Source organism: Bos mutus, chromosome 2, assembly GCF_027580195.1.
Source record: "Bos mutus isolate GX-2022 chromosome 2, NWIPB_WYAK_1.1, whole genome shotgun sequence".
NCBI classification, from domain to species: Eukaryota; Metazoa; Chordata; class Mammalia; order Artiodactyla; family Bovidae; genus Bos; species Bos mutus.
In genome coordinates this window covers 126,580,734-126,596,857 of record NC_091618.1, presented here as the reverse complement: position 1 = coordinate 126,596,857, position 16,124 = coordinate 126,580,734, and the positions used below count along the sequence as shown (strand labels likewise).

General features: G+C 36.9%; 1 long non-coding RNA gene across 1 annotated transcript in view; it reads right to left on the bottom strand.

Annotated features, from left to right (window-relative positions):
* LOC138990424 (uncharacterized) overlaps positions 1–15,144 on the bottom strand; it is a 35,939-nt gene extending 20,795 nt beyond the window's left edge. Inside the window, exons 1-2 of the long non-coding RNA XR_011466528.1 lie at positions 14,550–15,144; positions 13,492–13,604 (exon numbers count right to left, since the gene is read on the bottom strand). This is a non-coding gene — a long non-coding RNA (uncharacterized lncRNA). The remainder of the gene's footprint in view (positions 1–13,491; positions 13,605–14,549) is intronic.
* Between the last annotated feature and the right edge of the window lie 980 nt (positions 15,145–16,124).

Below are 16,124 nucleotides of genomic sequence, written 5' to 3'. Positions count from 1 at the left end.
ATCTAGCAAGTTATTTTCTAACCAAATTTTATCAACTCCAATTCAAATTACTTCTAGCCTGAGGAAGAAGTGTAAGATACTGTTAATAACAAACATTGTACTGACTGCCTCCTATGTATCAGGCTCTGATACATTCCATTTAACACTCATGAGTTATATTTTGTAATTATACCAATATTGACAAATAGGAAATTGACATTAACAACTTTCCATAATCACATAGTAAGTAGCAACATTATATTCTCAACTATTATATTGTCTCCTTAAAAATCAGTGCATTCAAGGAGTCTGTAAAGAGGCCTTAGGAATATTGCCTGTTAGGGTAAAGGGAATAAAATAGTCTGTAGGGACAACACTGTAGAACACAAACAATACTAAGATATATTAAACTAGATTCCAAAATGGGCTTCCCCAGAGGCTCAGCAGTAAAGAATCTGCCTGCGATGCAGGAGGTACAGGGTACGTGGATTCAGTCCCTGGGTTGGGAAGTTCCCCTGGAGAAGGGCATGGCAACCCACTCCAGTATTCTTACCCGGAGAATCCTGTGGACAGAGGAGCCTGGCGGGCTACAGTCCAATGAGTTGCAGAGTCAGACTGACTGAAATGACTGAGCACTTATATTCCAAAAAAAATTGTAGAAGAAAGTTTGTTTTTTGTTTGTTTGTTTTAAGGTGGGAGAAGCTTCAAACACTTGCACACAAAAAGACCCAATATTTCAGATGCGGAAGTGACCAGGAGGCAAACAAAGGAGCATGGATAATGATCAGCCTTTCCACGATGCCTACATCTTACCCAAAGAGAAGCAACAGATTCCCTGCATCTTAGGACAGAGAGGTAGGACAGTTGCTTCATGACTGAAACATACAAGAAAAGAGGGGAATCTCCTAATAGATCCCTCAGGGTGGGTTGTTCTGCCCACTTCATTCCAGTAAGTGGAAACAGTAAATAGAATCAGACAAAGCAGTCAGCCTAAGCAAAATTAGAAGTAAACACATGAGGGCTTCCCTGGTGGTTCCGTGGTGAAGAATCTGCCTGCCAGTGCAGGAGACACGGATTTAATCCCTGATCCAGGAAGATCCCACATTCCATGCAGCAACTAAGCCCATGCACCACCACAATTGAGCCTGTGCTCTGAAGCCCAGGAGCCACAACTACTGAGCACCGTGCTGCAACTACTGAAGCCCACCTGCCCTACAGCCCCTGCTCTGCAACAAGAGATGCTGCCGCAATGAGAAGCCTGTGCAACACAGCTAGAGAGTAGCCCCCACTCGCTACAACTAGAGAGAAGATTGCACAGCAATGAAGACCCAGCACAGCCATAAAAAAATAAATAAATTATTTTTTAAAAGTAAACATATGCACCTATAAATCAGAATCTACTAACCAACTGAGATCAAAGCCAAGGAAAGATAAGTATTCCCCCAAAACGTGGTCATGTAGCAAAGATATGCAAAATACTACTGTGAAGATGTGATTTAGACCCTCAGAAAAGAAATGAAATTGCTTCCATTAAAAAAAAAAGTATCACCTGAATAACTTAAGTATTGAAAATAATTATATAAGAAAGCAACTTTACGACCATACTATCCTGAATATGTGTGATCTTGTCTGATCTCGGAAGCTAAGCAGGGTCAGGAATGGTTAGTACTTGGATTGGGTAAACACAGTCTTAAATTTTGATATTAGAACAGAAGAAAGACTGAAAACTAATTTAGATAGAACTTTAAAAGTAGAAAAAGAAAAAATATAAAAAACTATGAAGATGATTCAATATAAGGAAAGAGCAGAAATTAATAATACAGAAAACAAAGTTCAATGTAATAGTAAACAAAAATAAAACCTTATTCTTTGAAAAGTTAATGAAATTGACAATACACCAACATAACTGATTAAGATAAAAGGCATAAATCTACAGTGTGGCAGAATTTTTAAGACTAATAAAAGAATACTATTAAAAGCTTTTGACAATATTGGAAACTGAAACTGACCATTTCCTAGAAAAAACATTACTTAAAATGACATCATACCAAAAAACTCCTAAAAATCAATAAGGAAGAGAAAATAAACTCAAGCGAAAAATGAGCAAGAAACAAAACAGACATTTCATTAAAAAGGAAACTGAAACATTTTTTAAAAACCTATAAAAAGATAATCTCATTAGCAATTTTTAAAATATGTTAAAATCACAATAAGAAATCATTTTACTCCCACTAGATTGTCATTAAAGTCATAAATCTCCATATGTGAAACTACAAAATCTCACAGACTACTGTTCAGCTGATTTGGTACAAATTCTTTGGAAATTATCTAGTATATCAGAAGGTGAGCAGAATCTACAACTCAGCAAATCCACTACTCAGTTTGATCTCTATTCAGGAAAACTCCAGTGGGCAACTGACTATCCTATACTAAAGCAAATCTTAGAGCATCACATTTTTTAAGTGTGGGAGACAGGATAATAAAAATAATAGAATGGAAAGTCAAGAAATATACCTAGATGCATGTGGAAATTTAGTGTATAAAAGGGATATCTCAAACAAGTTGGGGAACCTATATGATTTATACAACAGCAGGTTTAGGACAACTAAGTAGCTATCTAGAAAAAAATAATTAAGCTGGATTCATGCCTCATATCCTATACCTTGATAAATTCAAAATAGATATGATTTTTTAATTTTTTAAATTTATCGTAAAATTTTTACTTTTTAATTATAGTTGATTCACAATGTTGTGATACTTTCAGGTATACAGAAAAGATATTCCATTATATATATTTATGTATGTATTCTTTTTCACATTTTGTACATTTTAGGTTATTTTTGTTGTTGTTTAGTTGCTAAGACATGTCCAACTCTTGTGACCCTATGGACAGTAGCCCATCAGGCTCCTCTGTCCACGGGATTTTCCAGGCAAGAATAGTGCAGTGGGTTGCCATTTCCTCCCCCAGCAGATTATCCTGACCCAGGGATTGAACCCTAATCTCCTGCATTGGCAGATGCTTTACCACTGAACCACCTGGGAAGCTTTTTTAGGTTATTATAAGATATTGAATACAGTTTCCTGTGCTAAACAGCAGGACCTTGTTGTTTGTCTATTTTATACATGAGTGACTGAAGTCACTCAGTCGTGTCCGACTCTTTGCAACCCCATGGATTGTAGCCTACTGGGTTCCTCTGTCCATGAGATTTTCCAGGAGAGAATACTGGAGTGAGTTGCCGTTTCCTTCTCCAGGAGATCTTCCCAACCCAGAGATTGAACCCAGGTCTCCCACACTGTAGGCAGATGCTTTACCATCTGAGCCACCAGGGAAGTCCATTTTATATATAGTACTGTGTATATGTTAATCCCAAACTCCTAATTTATCTCTCCACCTATCCTTTTCTCCTTTGTAACCACATGTCTGTGAGTTTATTTGTATTTTGTAGACAAGATTATTTATATCAACTTTTTAGATTCTACTTATAAGTGATATCATATTATATTTCTTTCTCTGCTTTACCTCACTTAGTAGGATCATCTCTAGATCTGTCCATATTGCTGCAAAGGGCAATAATTCATTCTTTTTATGTTGTTGTTGTTGCTGTTCAGTCACTAAGTCATGTCTGACTCTTTGTGACCCCACAGACTGCAGCACACCAGGCTCCTTTTTATCCACTTTCTCTAAGAGTTTATTCAAACTCATGTCCATTGAGTCAGTGATGCTATCTAACCATCATCTGCTGCCGCCGCCTTCTCCTTTTGCCTTCAATCTTTACCAGCATCAAGGTCTTTTGCAATGAGTCAGTGCTTTGTATCAGGTGGCCAAAGTATTTGGAGCTTCAGCTTCAGCATCAATACTTCCAATGAATATTCAGGGTTGATTTCCTTTAGGACTGACTGGTTTGATCTTGCTGTCCAAGGGACTCTCAAGAGTCTTCTCCAACACCACAATTCAAAAGCATCAATTCTCTGGCACTCAACCTTCTTTAGAGTCCAACTTTCACATGACTATTGGAAAAACTATAGCTTTGACTATATGGACCTTTTTTGTTGGCAAACTGATGTCTCTGCTTTTTAATACACTGTTTAGGTTTGTCAAAGCTTTCCTTCCAAGGAGTAAGCATCTTTTAATTTCATGACTGCAGTCACCATCCACAGTGATTTTGGAGCCCAAGAAAATCTGTCACTGCTTCCACTTTTTCCCCATCTATTTTCCATGAAGTGATGGGACTGGATGCCATGATTTTAGTATTTTTGAATGTTGAATTTCAAGCCATCTCTTTTACTCTCATTTTTCACTTTCATCAAAAGGCTCTTTAGCTCCTCTTTGTTTTCTGCCATAAGGGCGGTGTCATCTGCATATCTGCGGTTATTGATATTTCTCCCAGCAATCTTGATTCCAACTTGTAATTCATCCAGCTCAACATTTCACAGAATGTACTCTGCATAAAAGTTAAATAAGCAGGGTGACAATACACAGCCTTGTCATATTCTTTCCCCAATTTTGAACCAGTCAGTTGTTTCATGTCCAATTCTAAGTGTTACTTCTTGAACCACATACAGGTTTCTCAGGAGACAGGTAAGGTAATCTAGTACTCCCATCTCTTTAAGAATTTTGCAGAGTTTGTTGTGATCCACACAGTCAAAGGCTTTAGTGTAGTCAATGAAGTAGAAGCAGATGCTTTTCTGGAACTTCCTTGCTTTCTCCATGATCCACAGATGTTGTCAATTTGATCTCTGATTCCTCTGCTTCTTTGAAACCAAGTATGTACATCTGGAAGTTCTTGGTTCACATACTGCTGAAGCCTAGCTTGAAGGATTTTGAGTATAATCTTGCTAACATGTGAAATGAGCACAAGTGTTCCATAGTTTGAACATTCTTTGGTGCCGGGGTCCATCCCCGGTGGATCCAGGGAATTCGAAGTGGGGACGGCGTCGGGGAGGATCAGGAAACAACTGCTTAATTAAACGTTAATTAAGGATATAAAGAGTAATAGAATAAGGATAGCTCAGTAGGAAAATTCAGTGAAGAAAAGAGGCTGAATAATTCAGCCAGAGGGTGAGAGAAAGAACGACATGGGGAGACCAAGTTTCAGTGAACAAGGCCTGCACTTTATTTTCCAAAGTAGTTTTTATACCTTAAGTTATGCATAGAGGATAATGGGGGAAGGGGTAGAGTCATGCAGTAAGCTAGGCTTTCTTCCTGCAAACATATGATATGCAAAAGTTTAGGTGATTTGCATCATCTTCTGGCCCGGAGGCCTGTTAACATTTTAAGACCCTTTCTTCAGAAAACTTATTTTTCTCTAAAGGTGATAAGTCAAGCACCACCCTCCAAAAGCATTAGATAAAGTTGCATTCCTACAGAGCAAAGGTGTGGTGGGCTATAACAAGAAAAAGAATTAACTCAAGGGTCCCAGGTTATAAACATTAAAGCTACTATTTACACCAATTATATTAATCAATACACTGCCAGGGACACAGCAGGTAAGGGATATGGAGACTTAGCAGCAAACATTGGCCCAACAAGTGAAAAACCCTTCACCAATACAATTTCTAATCAATCTTTTAACTGCTCAAAGGAATCTGTATTTAGACAGTTTAGAACATCTCATGCCTCTCACAGTTGGGAGGCTCTGAGCAATCACATGTGGCCGGAAAAACCTATTCAGGCAGGCTAGAGGATCTCCAAAGGAGTTTGTAGGTTGAAACACTGTCACACCCAGGAATTATTAACTGGAGCTGTAAGCTAACTCTTGTTTCAGAGGGAGGTAGTGGGGGACAGCCCCCCCGTAAAGTCTGAGGTGTAGGTGAAAGCACAAAGCAGAAAGTAGGCAGACTCTGGTTTTGGGGGTAGATGCTCGAGAATTTCCAGGGAGACTCCTGAGGCTTGATCCCGCCTTTGCGTATGCCAAGCCTCCTTCCTCATGACCTTTGCCACGGGCGGAGCTCACTCACCGCACTTTGGCATTGCTTTTCTTTGGGACTGGAATGAAAACTGACCTTTTCCAATCATGTGGCCACTGATGAGTTAAGTAATATTCTATTGTATATATTCAAATTGATAAATTCAAAATGAATACATGATTTAAATAGGGAAGTGAAACTATAAAATTACAAGAAGAATCCACTTGATTATTGATTATTTTAAACTCAGAAAGCCCTTTTAAACTATGACACAAAATTATGACACATTTTGATTCTCTGTCAAAATCAAGAAGATCTGACTTCAAAAATTATATATATCAAAAAGTACCATGGAGATAGTCAAAAAACAAGGGACTGGGGAAAGAATTTGCAATTTGCATGTTATTAAAATAAAAATAGCTCCTAATATTCAATAAGAAAAAAAACTGATATATTTTTTCAATGTAAAAACAAGCAAAGGCTGTGAACATACAGTTTGCCCATAAAATTAAATATAAAAAGTAGGAAAAGATATCCATCTCAGTTCATGATAAGAGAAATGCTAATTAGCTACTACCATTGACCTTGGAGAAGACTCTTGAGAGTCCCTTGGACTGCAAGGAGATCTAACCAGCCAATCCTAAAGAATATCAACCAGGAATTGGCAGGACTGATGCTGAAGCTGAAGCTCCAATACTTTGGCCACCTGATGCAAAGAACTGACTCACTGGAAAAGACCCTGATGCTGGGAAAGATTGAGGGCAGGAGAAGGGGATGGTGGAGATGGTTAGATGTAACCCATTGACTCAATGGATATGAATTTGAGCAAACTCCAGGAAATGTGAAGGACAGGGAAGCCTGGTGTACTGCGGTCCATGGGGCCACAAAGACTCAGACACAACTGAGTGAATGAACAGCAAAAACATTCTTTATCTATCAGGATGATAAAGATTGAAATTGATACTATTTGTCCTTTTATCTTGTCTGCTGGCATCCCCACACTACAGTACAATCCTTCTAAAATCTAGCTTCCTCTCAGGTGGTTCTGGGAGTATATTACTCCTTTATCACTACATCATGAAAAACTGAATTACCTTATAAAATCTGGCACTACATTGTCAGAAAACCAATGAAATTAGATCAAAATGTAGAAAACCTCCTTTGCAATCTAAGGAGAGAAAAGCCTCCTAAAGGTCAATAAAATAGCACTTAGAATACTAATAATAATAAAGCCAGATGCCTTGCAGTATATTTGGCATGCATTTTAATGCTGAATCTTTTCAGTATTAAGGCTGGATTCTTTATTAAGGAAGACACAGTCTAATGCAGAAATGTTTCATTGTTTTGGGATAAAGCAACTTGACTGGACAGAGACACTGGCAAGTCATTCATAAACAAGCAATGAGGGAATATTTGGTGTTCATTTAAGATGAAAACTTCATTGTAAAACAATGAAGAAAAAAATTTTTTTTTAAATCCTTAAAAGTGAAAAACAAAAGAAGTGCTTTTAGAAGAACAGTACTATTCTTGTAGCTTTTTTAGAAGATAAATGTGTTCAGAACAGCCAAACATAGCCATTCTTTTCCTCACAGTCCTAACCCATAAAGCCACTGCTGTGTTGCATTCAGCATCATGCATCAGTGTACTTTGCTCTTCATCAAACAAGCTATATGAAAGAATATCTGGAATGAATATGCAATTTTATGCTCTGTAGAAAGAAGAGATTCCTCCATGCTCATCATATTATGATGTGGTAATTTTGTCTACATACATGCAGACTATAATGCATTATTGAACAAAAACCGTTGCACCTCTACTATGTCAGCTCTGACACCAACAACATGTATTGTTAACTCTGAGTCATATATTAAAAAGTGTAGAAGACATATATTACAGAAATATATTACAGGCAGAAATATATTATCAGCCTCCGTCCTCTTCTCTGTTTAAGAAAAAATAGTGATCAGGAGCAGTTCTTCATTATTTAGGATAGAAGGTTCCCCTCCCACTCAGGGCAGAGCAACACTGGGTTCTTTAATTGCCTTTTCATTCAAATCTGTTCTTCTGGCTAAAACTTTTACAGCTCCATCCACCTTTTCAAGAATATGACTCCAAGATGAAAGAAATGATGTCTGACTGAATACCCAGAAAAAAATCTTGAAATCTGCTTATACAAACTAAAGCTGTCTATCAGGAAAACACATTTTTATCCAATTAAACATGAAACCATCAGCTAGCAAATGTCAGGCAAATACACAAAAGCCTAAGAATGATTAGTTGATCACTCTGATAACCAGTTATCATAATATCTCTAATTCTAAGAACATACTGAGAACTACAGAGTAAGACCACAAAATCTCATATGAAAGATTAAGTAAATATAGTCACATGTTGCACAGGCAAGTTAAGGCAGGAAATTTTGTTTTGGTTCACTTCTATTTTCATTTTAGACCCAGAAAAAGTTAAACCTTATTCAAACTTTAACCTCTTTTCCTGCCTTCAATCATCCTCCCTATGGCCCTCTATACAAAATTATTCTAATCATTGGTAAGCTGTTATCTAACAGCACTGGATTATTAGACAAAAATTTATGATTGGTTTTACTACTTCCAGAAACTCTCTACTTTTATTTAGATAAGCATATGGGATGTGATAACAGTAGGAAAATAGTGATGTTCTATGGAGAGAGATTTAAGGACAACTAGGAATTACCAAGGGATGTTAAAGGATACAACATAAATGAGTGACTTCTGTATATGTGTCCTTGAAAAGAAGGTAGTAGCATAGCAATAAACCTTGTGAATTCTCAATTCTATTTTCTATTAAAATAAGGCAATACTTTGTCCCCAAATTTAACATATTCCTTTAAAATCACCTTATTACTTCACTATAATAAGTAAAGTATATTAACTTTGAAAACTGAATAAAAAGTATTTTTAGCATTTAAAAAATATTATAATGAACTACAAAAACATCTTTCAGATTCTGTCATTATTAAAATCAAATCAGATAAGAATATGGATATGAAATGGAAAACCCATTCAAATAGTGTTTTAACCAAAAAATTGCATTCGTAAAAAGTAAAACAAAAAACATTTATGTAGGAAAAATGTTTCTGGATGGAAAAATGGAAATCTATTGTCTACTTAGACATATTGTCTAAGTAGCTGCTATTGTCTATTTAGCTGCCAGTTTCTTCCTAGAAATGATTAACACTCACCCAAACAGCAAATCTTTAAAGTTGTAAAATGGGGTGTGTGTCTGGTGTGCATGTTTTAAAAATATATCCTACTTGTACACAAACAATATTTAATGTAAAAGTAACCTCTTCTATCATCAGGTAAAGGACAAACATGATTTACCTTAATAAATTTCTAATAGAATTTTAATAAATTCATAATAGAATCAGGACTGAAACTTCATAACTTTTAAAATCTAAAATCATCCTGACCTTTCAACAAAATCTAATCTCAGATGATTCAATTTATTTAATCCTTGCCAAGATATAACACTCTCTGGGAGAAAATTGTTTTCAAGTGAAAGGAACAAGTTTCTAAAGATTATAAAGCAACAAAGTAATTTATATATACTTATTTCTGAGATGCTTTATTAAATTAAATTAATTTTCCTCATATGACACCTAAGTTACAGTGATTCTGAAAAGATTTTATGAACAAAAATAAATTTCTTAGTCAAAACATATATAAATCAAAAGTCAAACTGTCATTCTGAAATTCAATTAAAATGTGAATTAAAGATTTTAATTAATTTGTGAGTGAGCATGAAAAAAGTAACCACTCACAAAAATATCAGTACCCAACTTCTATAAAGAGGTTTAACTCATGGCTATAAATTTTTATCCTTTAGTATAAAGTAAATGGATATTTTCCATGTGGGTTAAATATGCAATGTGATTTTTTTTACCAATTTATGGATCTATTCATAAACTAATAGGCTCAAAAAAATGAATCAACAGGCAAGAAAAATGGATTGTTATTAAGTTTACATGTTAAGTAATTTTAGCACTTTTATTATCAATTCAATTATCTTAAAACCTCTACATGTACATATGTGGTATTATAGTTTGCTTTATCATCAACTTAAAATCCATTCATTTTAAAGCATCCTCAGAGATTTTCTTTTTAACATGGGAATTACTTGATCATGTTCCTAATATGAGGAGGCAATTCAGAAGGAAGGGTGAGGTTGACGATATAAGAATGAATAACAGGAAGTAAGAGGAAACTACTCAAATTAGCTCCTAAAAACTTTTGAAATATAGAAATTCCTTTTGTATATTAAACTTTTATTTATTTACTCAGTTTATAAAGAAACTGGTATTGGATTGGATTTTGTTTGCAGAATCCAATTATATCCAAGGAACTATTCTAGAAAGCAGTGAGATATAAATGAATAAGTTCTTGTATCAAGAAGCTTACATTCAGTAAAGTGGTGGAGTCACTATGGAAAACAGTATGGAGATTCCTCAACAAATTAAAAATAGAACTACTACAAATGATTCAGCAATTCCACTTCTGGGTATTGGTCTGAAGAAAACACAAACACCAACTTGAAAGGACATATGCATCCCATGTTTATTGAAGCATTATTTTCAGTAGCCAATATGTGAAAACAACCTAACCATCCATTGATGGATAAATGGATAAAGAAAATGTGTGTGTGTATGTGTGTGTATATATATATATATATATATATATATATAAATCTTTTCATGCTCATTAGCAAATTCATTAAAATCTTCAATATATATATATAAATCTTTAATATATATGTATATATATTAATCAAATACATACCATGAACTTCCAGATGTTCAAGCTGGATTTAGAAAAAGCAGAGGAAAAAGAGATCAAATTGCCAATATCTGCTGGATTATCAAAAAAGCAAGAGAGTTCCAGAAAAACATCTATTTCTGCTTTATTGACTATGCCAAAGTCTTTGACTGTGTGGATCACCACAAACTGGGGGAAATTCTTCAAGAGATGGGAATACCAGACACCTGACCTGCCTCTTGAGAAATCTGCATGCAGGTCAGAAAGCAACAATTAGAACGGGACATGGAACAACAGACTGGTTCCAAATAGGAAAAGGCATTATGTCAAGGCTATATATTGTCACCCTGCTTATTTAACTTATATGCAGAGTACATCATGAGAAATGCTGGGCTGGAAGAAGCACAAGCTGGAATCAAGATTGCCGGGAGAAATACCAATAACCTCAGATATGCAGATGGCACCACCCTTATGGCAGAAACCGAAGAAGAACTAAAGAGCCTCTTGATGAAAGTGAAAAATTTGGCTTAACACTCAACATTCAGAAAGCTAAGATCATGGCATCTGGTCCCATCACTTCATGGCAAATAGATAGGGAAACAGTGAAAACAGTGACAGAATTTTTTGTGTGTGGGGGTGGTTCCAAAACCACTGTGGATGGTGACTGCAACCATGAAATTAAAAGACACTTACTTGGAGAAGGAAATGGCAACCCACTCCAATACTCTTGCCTAGAAAATTCCATTAACTGAGGAGCCTGGTAGGCTACAGTCCATGGGGTTGCAAAGAGTCGGACATGACTGATCGACTTCACTCACTCCTTGCAAGAAAAGTTATGACCAACCTAGACAGCATATTAAAAAGCAGAGACATTACTTTGCCAACAAAGGTCCGTCTAGTCAAGCCTATGGTTTTTCCATTAGTCATGTATGGATGTGAAAGTTGGACTCTAAAGAAAGCTGAGCACTGAAGAATTGATGCTTTTGAACTGGGTGTTGGAGAAGACTCTTGAGAGTCCCTTGGACTGCAAGAAGACCCAAGCAGCCATCCTAAAGGAAATCAGTCCTGAATATCCATTGTAAGGACTGATGATGAAGCTGAAACTCCAATACTTTGGCCACCTGATGAGAAGGGCTCACTCATTGGAAAAGACCTTGATGCTGGGAAAGATTGAGGGCAGGAGGAGAAGGGGACAACAGAGGATCAGATGGTTGGATGGCATCACTGACTCAGTGGACATGAGTTTGGGTAGACTCCAGAAGTTGATGATAGACAGGGAGGCCTGGCATGCTGCCGTCCATGGTGTTGCAGAGAGTCGGACACAACTGAGCAACTGAACTGAACTGAATTCATACATATACATATAAATATACACATATAATGGATTATTATTCTTCCACTAAAGAAAGAAAATCTTGCCATCTGTGACAACATGGATGTAACTTGAGGGCATTATGCTAAATGAAATTAATTAGTAAGACAAATAGCAGTGCCTTATTATCTTACTTATAAGTGGATTAAAAAAAAAAAAAAAAGTGAGCTCATGATACAGAGAACAAATATGGTGGTTGCCAGAGCTTAGGTGTGGATGGTGAGTGAAATGGCTGAAGGGTATCAAAAGGTACAAAGTTCCAGTTATAAAAGAAATAACTAGTACAGTGTGCAGCATGATGACTATAGTTAATAATATTGTATAGCACATTATTGAAATAATATTGAAATTTGCTCAGAGAGTAAATCTTAAAAATTCTCATCAAAGGAAATAATTTGTGAATATGTGTGGTGACTTACTTATTGTGGTGATCATTTTACAATATGCACAAATATGGAACCATTATGTTATATACCTAAAACTAATATATCATTATATAATCTATCAAATTATGTCTCAAGAAAACTTGTTAAAGGGCGACATGGTTTTCAAGCATTAATATTTCTATAGTAAATAAGATATCATGATGAAAATTTTATGCTTATCTTCAAGACAAATAAATAGATAATTACTGATTATAAATTCTGTTAAAAAGTAATCAGAAATATGTAAAATAAAACAAAGTGCAAAAGAGGAAATAAGAAGACATCTCTAGGACTAAAGTAACACAGATACTGGATTGGCCAAAACATTTGTTCAGGTTTTTCAAGAAGATGTTATGGAAAACCCAAACAAACTTTTGGCCAACCCAATAATTCTACTGATCAAAATCAGGAAGTGGCAGCTCAGAGCTAAGGTCTCCTAGGAAGGAAGTACAAAATGTGACCTCTGAAAAATATCAACAAACTCACTGAAGGTAGGGGCTTGAGTGTGGCTTCCCTGCCCATTAATGAAAGAGGGCGGGGCAGGGCAGGGCGGGCACCGGCGGTGAGGAAAGGTAAATTATTGTTCTGCTGCTTGGGGCTGATGAGGGAAAAGACTTAATGCCAACAGAAATGGAACTGAAGTCAGCCAGTTGTTCTGCATGTAGATCAATCATGTCTTCAACATCACTCAAGAGCAAAAGCCCAGAATGCCTTGATATAATCCCAATCTGAACTGAAAGCCTGAGAGATGAGTGGAAATAATCATACCAGTTAGTAAGGGGTGGGGAAAGGGGAGAGGGGAAAAATAAGAGGGTAGAGGGAGATAGAATTTCTAAAAGAAAATTAACACACATAATGAGCTTACAATCTTATATTCTAAGAGACACTTAGAATAAGTTAATGTTTTTTGTTTTTTGTTTTCTTTCACAATAGCCATTGTGAACAGTGTGAGGTGATATCTTGTTATGGTTTGAGTTTGCATTTTACTGATGACTTTGAACATCTTTTCATATACCTGTTCATATGCCATTTGTTGTCTTCTTTGATGGTCCAGTGGTCAAGACTTCACCTTCCAGTGCAAGGGGTGCAGGTTTCATCCTGGTCGGGGAGCTAAGATCCCACATGCCTCTTGCCAAGAAACCAAAACATAAAACAGAAACAATACTGTAACTAATTTAATAAAGACTTTTAGAAAAATGCTGCTGCTCCTGCTAAGTCGCTTCAGTCGTGTCCGACTCTGTGTGACCCCATAGATGGCAGCCCACCAGGCTCCCCTGTCCCTGGGATTCTCCAGGCAAGAACACTGGAGTGGGTTGCCATTTCCTTCTCCAATGCATGAAAGTGAAAGTGAAAGTGAAAAATGGTCCACATCAAAAAATCTTTAGAAATGACTATGCAATCCTTAACCCATTTTTTAATCACCTTGTTAAGGTTTTTTATCTTTTGACTTTTGGGTCTTTTTGCTGTTGACTCATCTCTATTTTGGAGATGAATCCCTTATCAGATATATTGTTTGCAAGTGTTTTATTCCATTCCATACATTGCCTTTTAACACTCCCATGTTCATTGCAGCCCTTTTCACACTAACCAAGATGTGGAAACAATGTAAATCCACGAATTAATGGATAAAGAAAATATGATATCTAATACAGTGGAAATTCTGCAATATGGTAAGACCTGAGGAAACTCAGGCTATGAAAACGTAGCATGCTGGCCCCAAATAGCTGAGGAGCATATTACAGGAATAATTTCAGTGAGTCCAGACTCTCACATCTTCCCATACATAGAAAAGCGCTAAATTCCTTAACTTGACATATCTGGTTTTCTTTCATTAACAGTAATCTTTTGATGTTCTGGCTATTGCCCTTTGTTGCAAATCTCCTATAAATCCTAGCTCCCCCCTCACCTCCTCAGAGTAGTTCCCTCAGGGTTACTTAAGGTGCTGCCTCTCTAACTTAAAGTCCTAAAAGTTCCTGCCAAATAAAACAACTCTCAGTTTTTAGGTTGTGAATAACTTTTTAGGTGACATGACATAAAATAAAATCTATTAATTGAACAAACAAAAAAATTTACCTGGGAATTTGCCAGCTTCGGTTTGTATCTGCAGTTACTTTCAGCAGGATTTGGTCCTGGAACTTGATAACTCCTTTATCAGTAAAAACCCAACACAGCTAGAGACATATAGAAGCTTTCTACCAGCCTGCCTATCTGACTCCTGCCATGCCCCACATTCCACACCAGAAAACATTCTACTCTACAACAGTTCTAAACAGTTCTAAGGATTGTTCCCAATGCCAGGCTCTCTCCGCATTCCTCAGCTTCACATGTTCTGCATCTGCTAGATTCCTTCGTTATCTGCTCCACCTGACAAGCCACTGCTCATCCTTCAGATTCCGCTCCAATGCTGTGACTTATCCCATGGCTCACTAAGCAGCAGAGGCCGCTCCTTCTGGATACTGTGCAGTTCCTATCGTGTCATCATTGTTCAGCTGCTCAGTCGTATCCAACTCTTTGCAGCACCATGGACTGCAGCACGCCAGGCTTCCCTGTCCTTCACCATCTCCTGGAGTTTGCTCAAACTCATGTCCATTGAGTCAGTGATACAACAGTAATTGTATCATTATTTTACTGAATTACAATAATTTTTTTTTTTTTTTTTTGCCTCTCTGTCTCTCCCACTACACCATAAGCTCCTGGAGGATAGGGAATTTGCTTTTGTGTTCCCATGACCTAAATGAACGTTTGCCCATCATTGGCTCACAAAAATATCCATTGCCCTTGAGATCAGAAAAGGCCAGGCAGCTCTTACTGGGAAAAGATCAGTCTTGTGTATCCGTTGTATTACTTTGCTGCATCATTTTGTACCTGAAGGTGCTCTCAAAATTATGCCAGTATTCTTTATTACTGAGATAACAAAGGCTAGTGTTCAAGCACACTGGCTGTGATGTTCAAGAGCTCAGATTTCCTATTATAATGCCAGTATTTATAAGTTATAAAATCTCAAGTAAGGTACCTAATAGGACAATAATAATAGCTGACAGTTATTGAACATTTACTATGTTCCAGGTCTCGTTCATTCAATAAATAACTCATTTAATCCTCCCCAAAATATGTGAGGTGTCATCACCTTTCTTTACAGGTGAGGAAACTAAAGCACAGAAAGGTTAGGTAACTTGACCAAGGTCACATGGCTTAAAAATTGCAGAGTCAGAATTCAAACAACCTGCCTCCAGAGCTCATCAATTAAATATGAATTTATACCGCCTCTCTACCATAATATTGCCATATTTGAGGATTAAAGGAGATAGTACAGGTACTTGGACACAGTGAACCTGCAGCCAGCATCTGTGCTTACTGTCATAGTAATAATTCAGTCTTGCTTTTTAGCTCCAATACTGCTGCTGTCGTTTCAGTCGTGTCCGACTCTGTGCGACCCCATAGACGGCAGCCCATCAGGCTCCCCCGTCCCTGGGATTCTCCAGGCAAGAACACTGGAGTGGGTTGCCATTTCCTTCTCCAAGCTCCAATACTAGGCACTGATAATTTTGCATTTTATTGAATGCCAAAAATGGACAATTTGGGAATCGCTTATGATACACTCACCTAGCCCTAAAAGCTTAGTAGTCATGCATGCGCAGCATTAAAATC